Consider the following 14801-nt stretch of genomic DNA (forward strand, 5'->3'; position numbering starts at 1 on the left):
TTTTTCTATGTCAACTGAGAAACAGTTCCTCATTCTTATTTTATGGTTGCAGATTATTTCATCGTATGGAGGGACCACAAATCATTTAACCGATTCCCTACTGAAGGACATTTAGTTTGTTTCGAGTCTTTGGCAATTACATTAAATGTTGCAATAAATAATCTTGTATGTATGCCACTTCAAATGCGTGCTAGTGACCCTACAGGAAAATTCCCATGAGTGGAATGGCTGGGTTGGACGCGTCTACGTGCAACTGTGAAGGGATGGAGAGGGTCAAATTGCCCTCCCCACCAGCCATGTCTGCATGTGTCTGTTCTGCCACAGTTTTGCCAGCATAGTGTTTTATCAAACTCTGTGTGCTTTGCCAATCTGATATTTGAATGATGGTATGTCAGTGTGATTAGAAATTTTAAAACAGCAATTATATTGTTGGCTATTTACTGAGCAGGAAGGCCTATGTTACAAGTGACATTATGCTCATTTCTCACAAAGAACCACTAGAAGCAGATAGTAGTTGTCGCACTTTATACAAGAGAAAACTGAGGTCCGGAGGGGTTAGGTACTTTCTTAAGGTCCCACAACTTTGAGGAGGCAGAGCGGAGATTTGAATCCGGATTGTCTGCCTGGTGCCCGCGTTCCTTCTTCATTCTCAGCTGCTCGGCTGTGAAGTGCTGCTAAACATCCCCAGGCCTGGGACCACCCCGTCCCTGCCCAACCCAACCCCACCGGGCTCTTTGCCCATCCAGGAATATTGCTCCCAGAAGTGGGTGATGGGTGAAGACTTGGTCCCCCACAGCCCTGCCTGGGGGTGGGACTCCCTCAAAAGGATGCAGTGAGCCCCACATCTGCCCTCCCAGGGCGAAGGCTCCGTGGGAGGTGGGCTCCACTGGTCCTATGCTCTGCAGGTTGACATCCTCCAACAGCAGAGTCAACACCAACTCCCTTGGCACTCACAGGGGTTCGTTTCCTGGCAGCAACTTCCGCAGGCTGCTCCCCCAGGCCTCTCCCTTTCCGGAGCGCTGCCCCTGCCCTCCCCAGGGAACCCAGAGCCCCAGCGGCCCTCTGAGTCTGTGCCCCCAGCTCTCTCTGTCACGACCAACAACCAGCTGGTGAGTGTGTCTGGATTCACCCCTGGCGAGCCCAGAGGTAGGGGAAGGAGGGCACTGAGTCGAGGAGGTGTGCACATCACTGCGTGCCCCTGGGCCTATCCCTCTGCCATTACTGGGCCTCACTGAGCCCATGGCCTCCTGCAAACCTCCCACATCTGCCAGCTCTTCCAGGGCTGGTCACTATCCCAAAGCAGGCTGAGAGACTCCAGGGGCCAGGAGGTACTGTTCCCCTTTGTACCATCCACCAGGAGGCTGCGAGGCCTTCCCTACTAAGGCCTTTTCTCCTGCTCCCCTCCCCCTAGGCCCCAAATGGCTCAACAACTCTGAACTCTGATCCAGGCCTGTCCAGTAATGGGTGGGGCAGGAGGTTCTGTCAACATCGGCAGAAACTCGTTAACTAAATGTCAATAGGATTAAAGACTCTGATGGTCCAGTAGCCGAGTGTGACATGATGTGACATGATGGACAGTGGGGAAGGGCTCCCCAGGCAGGGCGTGTGTGTGTGTGTGTGTGTGTGTGTGTGTGTGAGAGAGAGAGAGAGAGAGAGAGAGAGAGAGAGAGAGAGAGAGAGACAGAGACAGAGAGACAGAGAGACAGAGACAGAGACAGAGTTTGCAAATGAAGATTGAACTCTAGAAGCCTCTGAGGAGGCAGTGGACGGTGTCCCAGGGACTTAGAATGGCAGTTTTGTCACTTGGGCAAGGAGGAACTGTATCAAGCACCCACAAGGGGTCAAGTTCTGCACTGGTTTCTGGGGGCAGGTGGGAGCTGGAAGAGCAAAGAGAGGCAGTCAACTCAGCCCTGGGGTTTCCAGACAGAGAGAGTGGGCAGGGGGCTGACCGAGAAAGATCCCTGCCCAATGCCCTGGGGGTCACTGACAAGTCTGAGGCTCTGAGAGGCTAGATGAAGGTCTCAAGATCACTCAGCAAGCCAGGCGAAGATCCGGTCCTGGATTCCTGGCCCAGTGCTCATTGCACAGTACCTCATACTGCACAGCTGAATGGGACACACACACACACACACACACACACGGTGTGGACGGCATATGTCCAGGGCTGTTGGGCTAAGCAATTTGAGGGAAGGTGGCCAGGAAGAGTGGGGGCTGCATGAAGATTACACTCCTCCCTGCAATGCAGGTGATGACAGAGACACGGGTTTGAGTCCCGGCTCCAGCATTCTATGGGTGTGTGATCTTGTCAGGTGACTTTCTTCTCCGAACCTCCGTGTCCTCTCCTGGGACAGCCGGGTGATAATGGCAGGGTTGTTAGGAGGACGAAAGCAGAGTCCCTGGCCCCCAGCAGGGCTCCAAGATTCGGCCTGGGGTGACCAGTAAAGCATCATTGATGGACTTGGCCCTGGAAAGCATCTGGAGGAAACCAGATAAACAAAAAAGAGGGCAGCTTGGTGTCCATTTCTTCTTCCCATGGCTGGCCCCTGGGATCTCTCAGCCATGGAGCCAGGAGAGCTGATGGCGGAAATCCTAGTCTGAAGGCCTGGTTCCACCAGGACAAGCTGGGGAGGGGCCTTGCTGAGCCTGCCAGAGGAGTGCTGCCCAGCCCCTGCTGAGGTCCCCCACACACACACGCAGGACCCTCCTTAGGGAGGTGCCTGCAGAGTCGGGGGTCCCAGAGCCACCCAGTTCCGGGCAGGGCCCAGGACATATGCTGTGCCCACAGTGCCCAGGCTGCCGGCTAGCATACAGACAGGCAGGCAGGCTGGCTGGCCAGCGGGCACTGGGAGTGTAAATTCCACATTTGCATCATGGATGTTCCTGGTCCCAAGGGCTGTTGACCTTTACAGCTGCTGCCTCGGTCCTTCTTGCCTCCAAGGCCTCCTAGCTCAGCCAGGCTGGCCATCAATGCTGGAGCCTTGTAGAAAACAGCAGGAAGGGGCAGGGGCCAGGGCTCCAGGGGGATCTGGGCTGGGGACCTGGGACATGGGACTGCAGAGACCAGTTTGTCCTCCCCTCTTCACCCAGGCAGGGGGAACTCACTGTCCCCTGACTCAGCATCAGGCCCCCACAGCCAGGATCTCCTTTGCTCCCCACTGCGAGTCACTGCCTGACACATAGGCAGCCTGGGTCCCCAGATTAGCAGTGACACTGACACATCAGTCACCCCTGGCTGCCTGTGATGTCTCTCTGAGGATTGCCCCATCTGTGCCGAGTGGCGGCAATGCTGAGCATACTGTCAGCCTGTTTGGGCTCAGCAGTCAGGCCTGGCCCTCTGAGGGGCGCAAACCCTGCCCAACTCCACCCCTACCTGCTCTGGTCCCAGAGGACTCTCGTCATGGATAGTTTGGTCAGCCAACTGGCTGGCAAATTCCCCAAGATGCATCTAAATTAAAACCCACCTATAGGCCCTTCTGGGGAGCAGGCTTTGCCCTGGGTCCCTGCAACACAGACAGGGACACGAGTCCTGCCCTTAGAGGCTCATAATCGTAAGACCTCATTTATTCATTTTTATTGTCTATCCTACAGGTTTCTCTTGGACCAGGTGGTGGGGATGCTTTGATGAGTGTTTGGGGTTCAACTTGTCCACCCAGGGGATATGTGGAAGTCAAATCCCCAGGACTTCAGAATATGACCTTATTTGGAAATAGGGTCATAACCGATGTAATCAAGTTAAGACGATGTCATGCTAAAGTAGGGTGGCCCTAATCCAATATGACTGGTGTCCTTATACAAAGAGGGAAGACGGCCATGTAAAGACACAGAGACGAGCCGACAGCACCATGTGACAACAGAGGCAAGGATGGAGATGCAGCTACGAGTCCAGGAACAGCAAGGACAGCCGGCCACCACCAGAAGCTCAGAAGGAGGAAAGGGCGGGGATCCTCCCCTACACGTTTCAGAGGGAGTAGCGCTCTGCTGACACCTTGATTTTAGACTTCTGGCCTCCAGAACTGTGAGACAACACGTTTCTGTTGTTGGAAGGCGCCCAGTGTGTGGTACGTTGTTAAGGCAGCCCTGGGAAATGAATACAACGAGTGACACGGTCCTAGGCTTCAGGGGCCACCGTGTAGCCAGGGGAGACAAGACCCATGAAGCAAATGAACAAAAACTTATATCATCGCAAGACATGGTGCCCTGGTCATAGTAGCTGAGTATTCGCTACCTTTCTGGCTATGTTACAAAACCTTTTATGTAAGTCTTTCAATCTCCACACCGAAACTGTGAAGTAGGTGCTCTTGTGATAAGTCCATTGGGAAACCGAGGGACAGAAAGGTTGACTAATTTGCCCTTGGTCACACAGCTGGTATGTGAGAGGGGCAGGATCTGAACGCAGGCGGTGTGCCACTGGATCCCACACACTTAACCGCCACTCCATGCCCCTATGAAAGCAGGAGACACGAAAATAAAGGGTATGAGTGTGTGGGGGGACCCTTTAGGAAGAGAACTAAGGATCCTTTTCAACACAGATAGGACCATATTGCCCTCCTCTTGCTCAGACCATCAACGCTTCCCCGTTTTCCAAACCCAGGCTCCACTACTGGCTCCTCACCCACCCTTCCAGCTGCAGGAAGCCACGGTGTGACTTGGGAGCCTCCGCCCCTTCACCTGTAAAGTGGGGATGGGACGAGGACTCTGATTGCTGGAGGGATTCATGAAATAAAGAGTGAAAAGACCTGCTCACAGCAGGCACTGCCTAAGCGGCTCTTACCCCATGCCTCTCACTGCCCCTCACGGGAAGTCACAGCAGAATTGACCCTGACGTGCTGGCAGGTCCTTATGCCTTTGCTCGTGCTGTTCCCCTCCCTCGGATGCCTTTCCCTCCCTGTTTGGCTTCCAAGATCCCTTCCCCTCCTTCAAGATCCAACTTAAGTCATCCCCTGCCCTCTGCCTTCTACCTGGGTTAGGTGTCCCAGAGATCTCGCCCAGGGAACCATCAACAAGAGAAGTCCTACCTATTAGCTCCCTCTATCCATGGGAAGGGGCCTAGCCTCAGTCTTGCCTCAGTTTACCCATTCTGACAGTGCTGTGGCACCTGGCATCTTTGCTCTGCCCCTGGTCCCACTGCTTTTCTCACTTGTCCATCTGCCTACCAGCTGGTGCCCATAACCCCCTCCCTCACTGGCTGCCTTGCCACCCTGTCTTTCAAGCATCAGCTTCAGCAGGGGGTGGAAGAGAGGGGCTGCCCCTCTCTCCAGCTGACAGGCAGATTATACGGCTGTCTCGCGCAGAAGAGAACGGGAGACAAGGGTCATGAGCTGCCTGCCAGCTAGCCACTCTGAGGAGCTGGTTCTGTCCCGGGGGGTTCGTGACAGTAGTGAAGGCCCTTCGCCTCCCAATATGGCCAATGTCTCCCTTCCTCCTGAAGGATTCTGGGTGCTGGAGCCTTGGGTGTCCCCAGCTCCTGAGTCCGCTAAAGCAGACTTGTCAATCAAGAACTCATATCATTTGGGGGCGGTGTTAGAAAGAGTTCTGCCTGTGGCTTTAGAAGGCCTGGGTTCCAGTCCTCCCCTGCTTTGCAAGCCACTTCCTCTGTCTAAACCCTGATGCCCTGATATACGAACAAGAAAGGATGAACTCTAAGCCCCTCCGTGGGGGGATTTTGGCAAACACTGCTGATTGTCCACCTAATACCCATCCCTCCCTGCTAACCACACTCCAGTTTTGTATGGGTCACATTGTCTGCCATCCACATGGATGGATCAGGCCTAGCCTGAACTAACTATGCTCCCTATTTCCCAGCTTCCACTGAGTCTATGGCTGACCAGTGAAGCATACACAGAAGTGAGGTTTATCACTGTGTGAGTTTTCAGGAGATTTTTAAATAATTTTTTTAAATAAGGGGCAGATTTTTGTTGTTGGAAGGCACCCAGTTTGTGGTACATTGTTAAGGCAGCCCTAGGAAATGAATACAACGAGTGACACGGTCTGCCCTTTTGAATCCAACTTTTGTTTTTCTTGCCAGGAACCTAAGCATGATGCCTGGAGGTGTGGCAACTGTTGTGGCACCATAAGGTTGAAACCCAACATCTAATGATGGTAGAAGACATCATGAACAAGTGCACCAGCTCTGGACAGCTTAAGCCTAGATTCCTTGTTATGTGAGAAGAAGCCCTGAAATGTTTAAGCCACAGTTTTCAGGTTTTCTTTGACTTGTGACCAAATGGGTTTCTCAGTGATGCAGATTAGAATCTGTCTGTGATGTCTCCATTGCTCTAGGCTACATTAGGGTATTTGGAGCCTGTGCTCAGTGACACTACTACATACCTGTTGACTGACTGACTGAATAATAAGGATCAAGTTTATACAAGTTCATGAGAATAATAATAATAATGTCGTATTATTATTACCCCATTTATTGAGGACTTGCTATACCCTCTATAAGAAGCATTATCTCACTTAATCCTCATAGCAACACTATGAAGTAAAGCCCTAATTGTTCCCATTTCACAGATGAGGAAAACTGAGGTTCAGAAAGTCACACAGCTGGTAGGTGGTGAGGCTGGAGTTTAACCCAGGTGTGTGTACTCCAGTGCCTACCTTCTGTTCCCCTCACCTCACACCCTAAGGTCAAGGAACCAGCTTGAACATTTTGTTTTTGGCCAAAGAACAGTAAGGGGAGGGAGAGTGGCCTTGCTGGGCAGGTTGGACCCGGGGTCCCTGAATCTCAACTGTCATGTGTAACTGTGCTGAGCTTGGGGAGCTGAGGGTTAGAAGTCTGGGGAGGCTGAAAGAGGAGATCTGGGAGGGAGGGACTCAGAGGCTTCCTGTGGACCAGGTCCTCTGGCCTCAGCTCTCTGGATCATGAAGGGGAGTACCACGAAGTGCAGCCCACCTGGCTCCAGCTGCTCCCCAGACTCCTCTGGGAAGACCCCACTTGTCATTCAGAGATATCACCATAGAGGAAAAGGCTGTGGAGGAAGTGGGGCCCAACCCCTGCTCCAGTCGGCTTGGCCAAGGCCTTGTTCTGAGATGGAGCTGTGAGTGAAGCAGCAGGTCCCTGCCTTCCATGAGCTTGTCCTTGAGGGAAGCCCAGAGAGACATGGGAGCCCAAGGGAGGGGCACCCATCCCTGAGGAGGAAAGCTGGGAAAGGTAAGAGCTAAAGGTGAGGGAAAAGCATGTTCCAGGGGGCAGGAGAATGAGGGGCAGAGGAGAGAGAGGAGGCTGGGAGTAAGCGGGGGCTGGTCCCTAGGGGTAAGTAGTGTTACACTGAGGTGTAAGGGTGGGGAGGGGAGGGCAATGGCCGCCTAGACTCAGAATGTTCAGGCCAGAAAGGAACAGGCATGGAGCTAGACTTGGAGCATCTCTCACATCTCTCCCGGCTTAAATGTTCTGAATCTGAGCCCATAGCCGAAATACAAAAAAAGCTGTTGAAATGGGTACCAAGCAGCACATGGACACATTTATAAGAAGTAACCCACTAGAAAGAGTGATTCAGGGAAGGTGTGCGATGTCCCTCTGTCCCACCCTCAGATTAGGGGTCGAGGGACCATTTTCTTGGTTTTCTTCCTGTATTATCTCTTGGTTCCAGTGGTTCTTGTGAATTAATGCAATATCCACAATGATGCCCATGAAACGTTTAAACAATTCATATCACTGTTAAATTTGTATATATAAATTTAGATAAAATGTGTCTGGAGTACTTTGCATTACTAACTAGATGGCCCTTGAACACTACAATTGAAACTAGTGTTCATTGTTTCAAAAAATGTTTATAACATTTAATTAAAAATTAATAAAATTCAGGTTTGATTTTAAATGTTATATTAATTATAATTTTATAATTGTATAATTATAATTATTTTATAATCATAATGCCTCTTCATGTCAGTAAATAATTTTGAACATTTTAGAAAACTACCTGTTTGAAAAATATTTTTAAAATTTAAAATGTACTATAATTTATCTTTTTGATGAAAACTATATTGTATTTCTTTAGTCTTTTTAGATTACTCCTGTTACTAGAACACAAATTAGTATCTTTGGTGAAATGAAGGCACGGACATTTTTATGGAATAAAACTATAATAATTTATGAATTATGTAAGTCTTTATCACTTGCTTGTCCAAACACAGCCGGTCCATCAACAGAACATCCAAACATGCCAGTACCCAAGCATATAAAAACCATAGCTTTATACACACTTTTCAATTTTGCCATTATGGAGGGGTATTTGTCAAGGTAAGAGAAAGGAACATATTTTATTTAACAGCTTGTTTGCTTGATTTTTAAACATTTAGGCACATGGTATGTGGGTCTCCATTTGTGCTCTTGCAAATATTAGAGGCACATCAGCTTTACTGATATATAATTCATATACCATAAAGTTTACCCTTTTAAGGCATAGAATTCAGGGGTGTTTAATATATTTACAAAGCACATCTTCCATCACTAATTCCAGAACACTTACATCATCCCCCAGAGAAACCCTGCACCCATTAGCTGTTACTTCCCACCATCCTGTGCCCCCAGCACCTAGAAATCACTAATTTACTTTCTGTTTCTATGAATTTGCCTATTCTGGATACTTCATATAAATGGAATCATACAATATGTGGCCTTTTGTGTCTGGCTCTCTCACTGAGCATAATGTCTCCAAGCTTCATGCATGTTGTACTATGTGGGATGCTATGTCATCCTTTCATCCTTTTTTTTTTTTTTTTAAGATTTTATTGAGAAAGGGGAACAGGACTTTATTGGGGAACAGTGTGTACTTTCAGGACTTGTTTCCAAGTCAAGTTGTTGTCCTTTCAATCTTAGTTGTGGAGGGTGCTGTTCAGCTTCAAGTTGTTGTCCTTTCAGTCTTAGTTGTGGGGGGCGCAGCTCAGCTCCAGGTCTAGTTGCCGTTTTCTAGTTGCAGGGGGCACAGCCCACCATCCCTTGTGGGAGTCTAACCAGCAACCTTGTGGTTGAGAGGACGCACTCCAACCAATTGAGCCATCCAGGAGCTCAGTGGCAGCTCAGCTCAAGGTGCCGTGTTCAATCTTAGTTGCAGGGGGCACTGCCCACCATCCCTTGCGGGACTCGAGGAATTGAACTGGCAACCTTGTGGTTGAGAGCCCACTGGCCCATGTGGGAATCGAACTGGCAGCCTTCGGAGTTAGGAGTGTGGAGCTCTAACTGCCTGAGCCACCGGGTCGCCCCTCTTTCATCCTTTTTTAAGGCTGAATAATATTCCACTGTGTGGCTAGACCACATCTTGGTCATCCATTCATCAACTGATGGACATTTGGGTTGTTTTTACTTTGGGGCTCTTATGAATAGTGCAGCTATGAACATTAGTGTACAGTGCTCTGTGGATATATGTTTTCAATTCTCTTGGGTATATACCTTGGAATGGAATTGCTGGACCATACGGTAACTCCTTGTTTCACTTTTTGAGAAATTGCCAGGAAAAGCAGCTGCACCATTTTGCAAACCCCCCAACAATGCACAAGTGTTCCAATTTCTTCACATCCTTGGCAGCACTTGTGATGGTCTGTCTTTTTGATGCTAGCGATCCTAGTGGGTGTGAAGGGGTATCTCATCATTTTGATTTGCTTTTCCATGATGACTAATGATGTTGAGTATCTTTTCACATGCTTATTGGCCATTGGGATATCTTCTCTGGAGAAATGTCTATTCAAACCGTCTGCCCACTTTTTATTTGGGAAATCCAGGTCTGGTTTTCATGCTTAAAGGATATAGCAGCAATCATTATCACCCGAAGACAGAAGCTTCATGCTTGCTTCTACACCGGTGCACTTTGGGGTGGGCTGACTGAACCTTTTAGTTCCTACCACCTGGAATGCCTTCCCTCCTCACCTCTTAGCAAAGCCTTCTTGATGATCCTTCTCTGGTCACAGAGTGATAACTGAATGCCACTGTGGTCCAGAGTCAGCTGTATCTGCCCGTGGCTAAGAACGCGGGCTCTGGAGCCAGCCTGCCCGGTTCACAAGCAGGCTCTCCCGGCCTCAGCGCTGTAAACCAGAGCAGCTAACTTCTCCATTCCCTCTTCTGTGAGCTGGGATTGAGAATGCCCTCCTTACGGAAGTGCTGGGAGGACTTGCTAAGCGCATATGTATCAATCCTATTGCAATTGTGCAGGTTTCCCCCTGGGCAGAGCACTTCCAATGACAAGGGGGTCATGGCTTTCAGGGCAGGACTTGCTATTTATGGATGGTGTTAATGGGAGGATGCCCCTGGGATGTTTGGCTTAAAAATCGCCTCCCTGTGATCCCCAACTTAGGGGTCCCAGGGCAACAGCGAGATCGTACCCAGACCCAGGCAGTGCTGCTCCTTGAGTCCTCAAGTCTGGGGTGAAGGCTGTGGATCCCCCCACCTCCTCCATCCCCAACTGTCCATCTACTCCTCCTCTGTGTCATCCACGCCTCCTCCCTCCTGCCTGAGTTGTGTGTGACTGCTCAGAAGACGGGAGAGGCAGCTGGAAAGGGACATAACACCCCTTAATTACCATTGTTTCTTCTAAAACCCAGCACCTAAATTTAGCCAGCTCAGCCTGGGCCTAGGAGACCCAGCTCCTCCCACCCCAGCAGAGGCAGGAAAATGAGGTCCAAGACAGGGCTTCTCACCCCGACCCTCTTCTCGCAGCCTGGGGTGGGGGTTAGGTAGGTCCAGGATGGTCTGAGAGGCTGGGCTGGGGCACAAGGCTCAACACACACACACACACACACACACACACACGCTTCTTGGCCACACTGGAGCACCTGGGCACAAACCCTCAGGAGCACCTTCCTGCTGCCCTGGCCTCTGGTCTCCCCACACCACCAATGCCAGGCTGTCATCAGGGCTTACCCGGCACTTATTATCTCATTAAATCTCTCAGGGACTCATTGTCTTCAGCCCATGTCACAAGTGAGGAAACCAGGGCACAGAGGGGTTAAGGAATGTTCCAGAAGCACAGAGCTTGGATTCAAACTTAGGCAGTCTGGCCCCAGAGTCTGTGCTGGAAACCACTACACACCTCTGCCTTCCTGAACAGGATGAGACCTTCTCTCCTGATGGGTTGGAGTAATTGAACAGCTTTACAACAAGAATGGTGACGCGTCAAGGTGTGTGCTAGAGAGCTTTTCTGAGGCAGCACTTCAGAAGTCAAATTCTTTACCCAAAGTTCCCCTCACTGAGGGGGCTCATTGAGTTTGAGCTTCTCCCTTGTAATATAATCATAATAATAATAACAATTATTGTTATTATTATAAGCAGCTAATATTCTTCCAGATTGTTTTACGTACCATGTACCCATCCTAAAATGTGGTGAGTCTTAACGCATCTAACCCTCCTGACAGCCCTAGGAGGAAGGTATTGTGAGCTTCTTTGTCCGGATAAGGAAGCTGAGGCTCAGAGAGGTTAAATCACTGGGTGGAGCTGGGCTCAAACCCAGGCATCAGGCTCCAATCACCTCACACCCTCTCAGCCTCAGCCTCCTGCCTCCTGCCATACCTGGTGCAAACCCCCCCACCTGACCCCCACCACACACCGCCAGGAGGGGCCTTCCCCCAACAGCCAGGATAATGAGGAAGGGCCGAGGCACCCTGACCCGACCCGACACAGTGACAATGGGTGGGCTTGGTCCTCGTGGCAGCCTTGGGTAGTCCTGGCAGACGCCCCTCTGGCCGGCCTCCAGCCCTCCCTCTGCAGGTGTGGCCTGGCTGACAAGTTCTGAGAGCCCCACACGCCAAACTGCGGCTAAAGGCAAACATAAGACTCAGAGATAGAACGACCTGAGCCATGTATGGATGAGGAAACCGTTTAGCCAGCTGCCTCCCCTTCTGGACACACTCCCACCCTGGATCCAGTAAGTGGCATGACCGCGCAGAGCAACGCCCAGGCCTTTAACGACCAAACACTCCCTCAGTTACCCAGAAAGGCTCCATTAAATCCTTAGCCAAGGGCTGCGTACGCCTCCATTTCCTTCTTAGCCAAGGGGAGGGGCCTTCGTCCAGTGATCTCATTGAAACTTGAACACTATAGGATCTTCATTAAATGACAAGAGTTATTATTATTATTATTATTATTATTATTTCATCACGGCCGAGAAAAAACCACATAACCCTGTGTATTGGGAAAGGGATGAAAAAGGCCCCAGCCAGGAATGCCGAGACGGTTAGCTAAAGTTTCTCTCATGTATTTACTCAAGTGAGCGGCTCCCGTCTCTGGTGTCTCGTGAGCATGTGGCTCTCAGGCCGGGAGACGAGGCCCTGCGTCATGGCATCCAGAAGACCAGGCTTGTCTGGATGGGGGCTTGGCATGAGCAACCAAGCTCTCTCTCAGGGTGTTGCACATTTTCTCTAACAAAGACCGCTCATTTCTAAGCATCCTGTTAGAACTGCAGGGAAGGAGGATTCTGCAATGTGTCCAGTGAGTCAAGGATGATACCTGGAAGGTAATTATGTTGTTACTGCTTAAGAGGTGTAAATACCCCTGAGGTTTTCCTTTTTTAATTTTTTGTTATGGATTTATTTCAGTGGCAGAGCAGTTGCGTGTAAGGACTCTTGAGGTTCCCTTCTGACCTGTGTGTTGTTTAGGATTATTATGTGCAGCAGAAGGAGACAGAAAAACCCAAAGAAATAGTGTGTTAAACAACATAGAAGCTCGTTTTTCTCCCACGTGAACAACGTTTGGAGGTATCTGGTCCAGGACTGATGAGGCAGCCCCACAAACCCACTCCTTTCTTGTTGCTTGGTCTACCTGAACGTGAGACATCTGCCTCGTGACCCAAGATGGCCACTCCAGCTCTAGCTGTCACATACATATTCCAGCCAGCAAAAGGAAGAAGAGGCAAAAAGGTGCAATCCCCTGTCTTGGAATAACACTTCTTTTTACATCCCAGTGGCAGAATGTATTCACATGGCCATAGCCAGCTATAAGGGAGGTTGGGAAATGCAGTCTTCATTTTAAGTGGTTTTACGCCCAGCTGAAAATCAGGGGTTCTGTGGCACAGAGACAGGAAGAACAGATATTGGGGAATAGTTAGCAATCTCCAGCACACCATAATGCTCTTCCATTCCACTGGGGATGGACGGCCAGGTACTTTCTGGCACAGTGCCCCGGGCGGCTTGGGATTGCCCTTGACTTGTTCTTGTGTGTTGCTCTTAACTCCCTATCACAAAACCAGAACTACCCTGAGATCAAGGAGGAGAAACAGTCTAGGGTGCCTCCTAGAGAGAGCCAAGCCGGACCCCAGAGCAAAACCCTTACCCTGGCATTCAAGGCCTTTGGCCATTGGGTTTCTGACCTGTCACAACCCCATGCAGCCTTTGCCCAGCCACTCTGAGCCACCACCTGCTCCATTTCTTGCTTCACCAGGTTGCCCCCTCTGCTTGAATGCCCCCTCCCAGAACTCCTCTGCCAGGGGGACCCCTGTTCAGGCCCAAAGACTCATCACAGAAATGTTGGCTTGTCAGTACAGGCTCTCTGGGCCCCTCTGGGGAGAATCAGAATCCCTCTCTCCTGCCCTCCCTTGGGCTTCGGGAGCCTTCCGTCATCCCTCTATTTATAGCCTATTCAAGTCAGGTGCCCCTGGACACGTTGCTGGGAGGGAGGGAAGGGCCCCAGGCTGGGAGAGCAGGTTCTATAACCTGCCTGGGGAAGGGCTGGGATTTTCCAGGATGACTTCTCTGGCCTGTGTCCCCCTCATTCATATCTGTCTCCTGTGGAGACAGAGCCCCCACATCTGCAGCAGCCCTCCTCACTGTGCATGTCTCCCTGGAGCCCGGGCTGTGCTCATCTCTACCCCTGAGCCCAGAGTCCAACCCTGGGCCTGACCCTGCTCCCATCATTGTGTGCTGACGTGAGTAACAGGGTGGGGTTAGACGGCATGTGTGCTGGGGAGGGGACCCAGGAGGCTCAGGCCTGCTCTGGGGGAGGATCCTGCCAGGAAGAGCCTGACTGCACAGAGAGCAGGAGCTGGCTGGCCCTCAGGAGGCAAGGAGGCTCTCTTCTCCAATGCTTGGTTTCCCTGGCAAGTCCAGGTCACTCACTGTGGGTGGTGGACAAACACTCAGCCTCCAGAGAGTGGGGCAGGGAGAGAAGGGCCATGAGGCACCACACCCAACATCATTATCACTTCCCCACACCCAGCCCAGCCCCTCTTAATTACCGCAGCACCTCCTGGTCAGCAGTCCACCAACTCATGCTGGATCCTTCAGCCTCTCCAAGCCTTTGCTCAACAACTCCTCTCAAATCACAGCCTTTTTACTCCCTTTCCCGAAGGCCTTTCCCCACCCCAGCTCTCTAGTCGGCACCATCCTGATTCCTCCAAATATATTGACAAATCTGAATACTGAGCCAGAGTGACCTGGGGGGTCCCAAGCGCCCACCCCCCACCCCCACTTACACACCCTTTTAGATAAACATGCTGAAACCAATGCCAAGGACGTCCACCAGTTGTCAGCTGAGTGTCTTCCCTACTTTGTCACAGGACCCCACGCCTGGTCCTGACTGCCTGGACCAAGCCCTTGACCCTTTAGCAACTGCAGGGACACTCTATGGAAGGCTCAGCCCTTTTGTCACCAGTGAGGCTGACAGGCCCAGCTGACCAGCATCTTCCTGCCTGTTGTGGGCCACATGGCAGGTTGAGTCCAGTGCATCCACCCTCAGCCTCCCCTGAATCAGGACTGGGTTTTGGCATTTAGAATCAGACAGACCTGGCTGTGTGACATAGAGCAAGTTACTAACCTTCTCTGAGCCTCTAAAATTTGTAGCTGACTCCCATCTGGCACATGAGTCTCGCGAGGTACCT

The 14801-nt window shown here is 50.9% G+C and overlaps 1 long non-coding RNA gene across 2 annotated transcripts; it reads left to right on the forward strand.

The window, feature by feature from the left end:
- Positions 1-1018: 1018 nt before the first annotated feature.
- Positions 1019-7939, forward strand: LOC141572275 (uncharacterized). Of its 2 annotated transcripts, none has more exons than XR_012497600.1 (3): positions 1019-1109; positions 3589-4254; positions 6026-7939. It is a non-coding gene; the product is annotated as an uncharacterized LOC141572275 (long non-coding RNA). The 2 variants fall into 2 exon arrangements; XR_012497601.1 differs by having other exon boundaries at positions 3589-4058; positions 6026-7937.
- The last annotated feature ends 6862 nt before the right edge of the window (positions 7940-14801 follow it).

Source organism: Rhinolophus sinicus, linkage group LG06, assembly GCF_036562045.2.
Source record: "Rhinolophus sinicus isolate RSC01 linkage group LG06, ASM3656204v1, whole genome shotgun sequence".
Classification (NCBI taxonomy): Eukaryota; Metazoa; Chordata; class Mammalia; order Chiroptera; family Rhinolophidae; genus Rhinolophus; species Rhinolophus sinicus.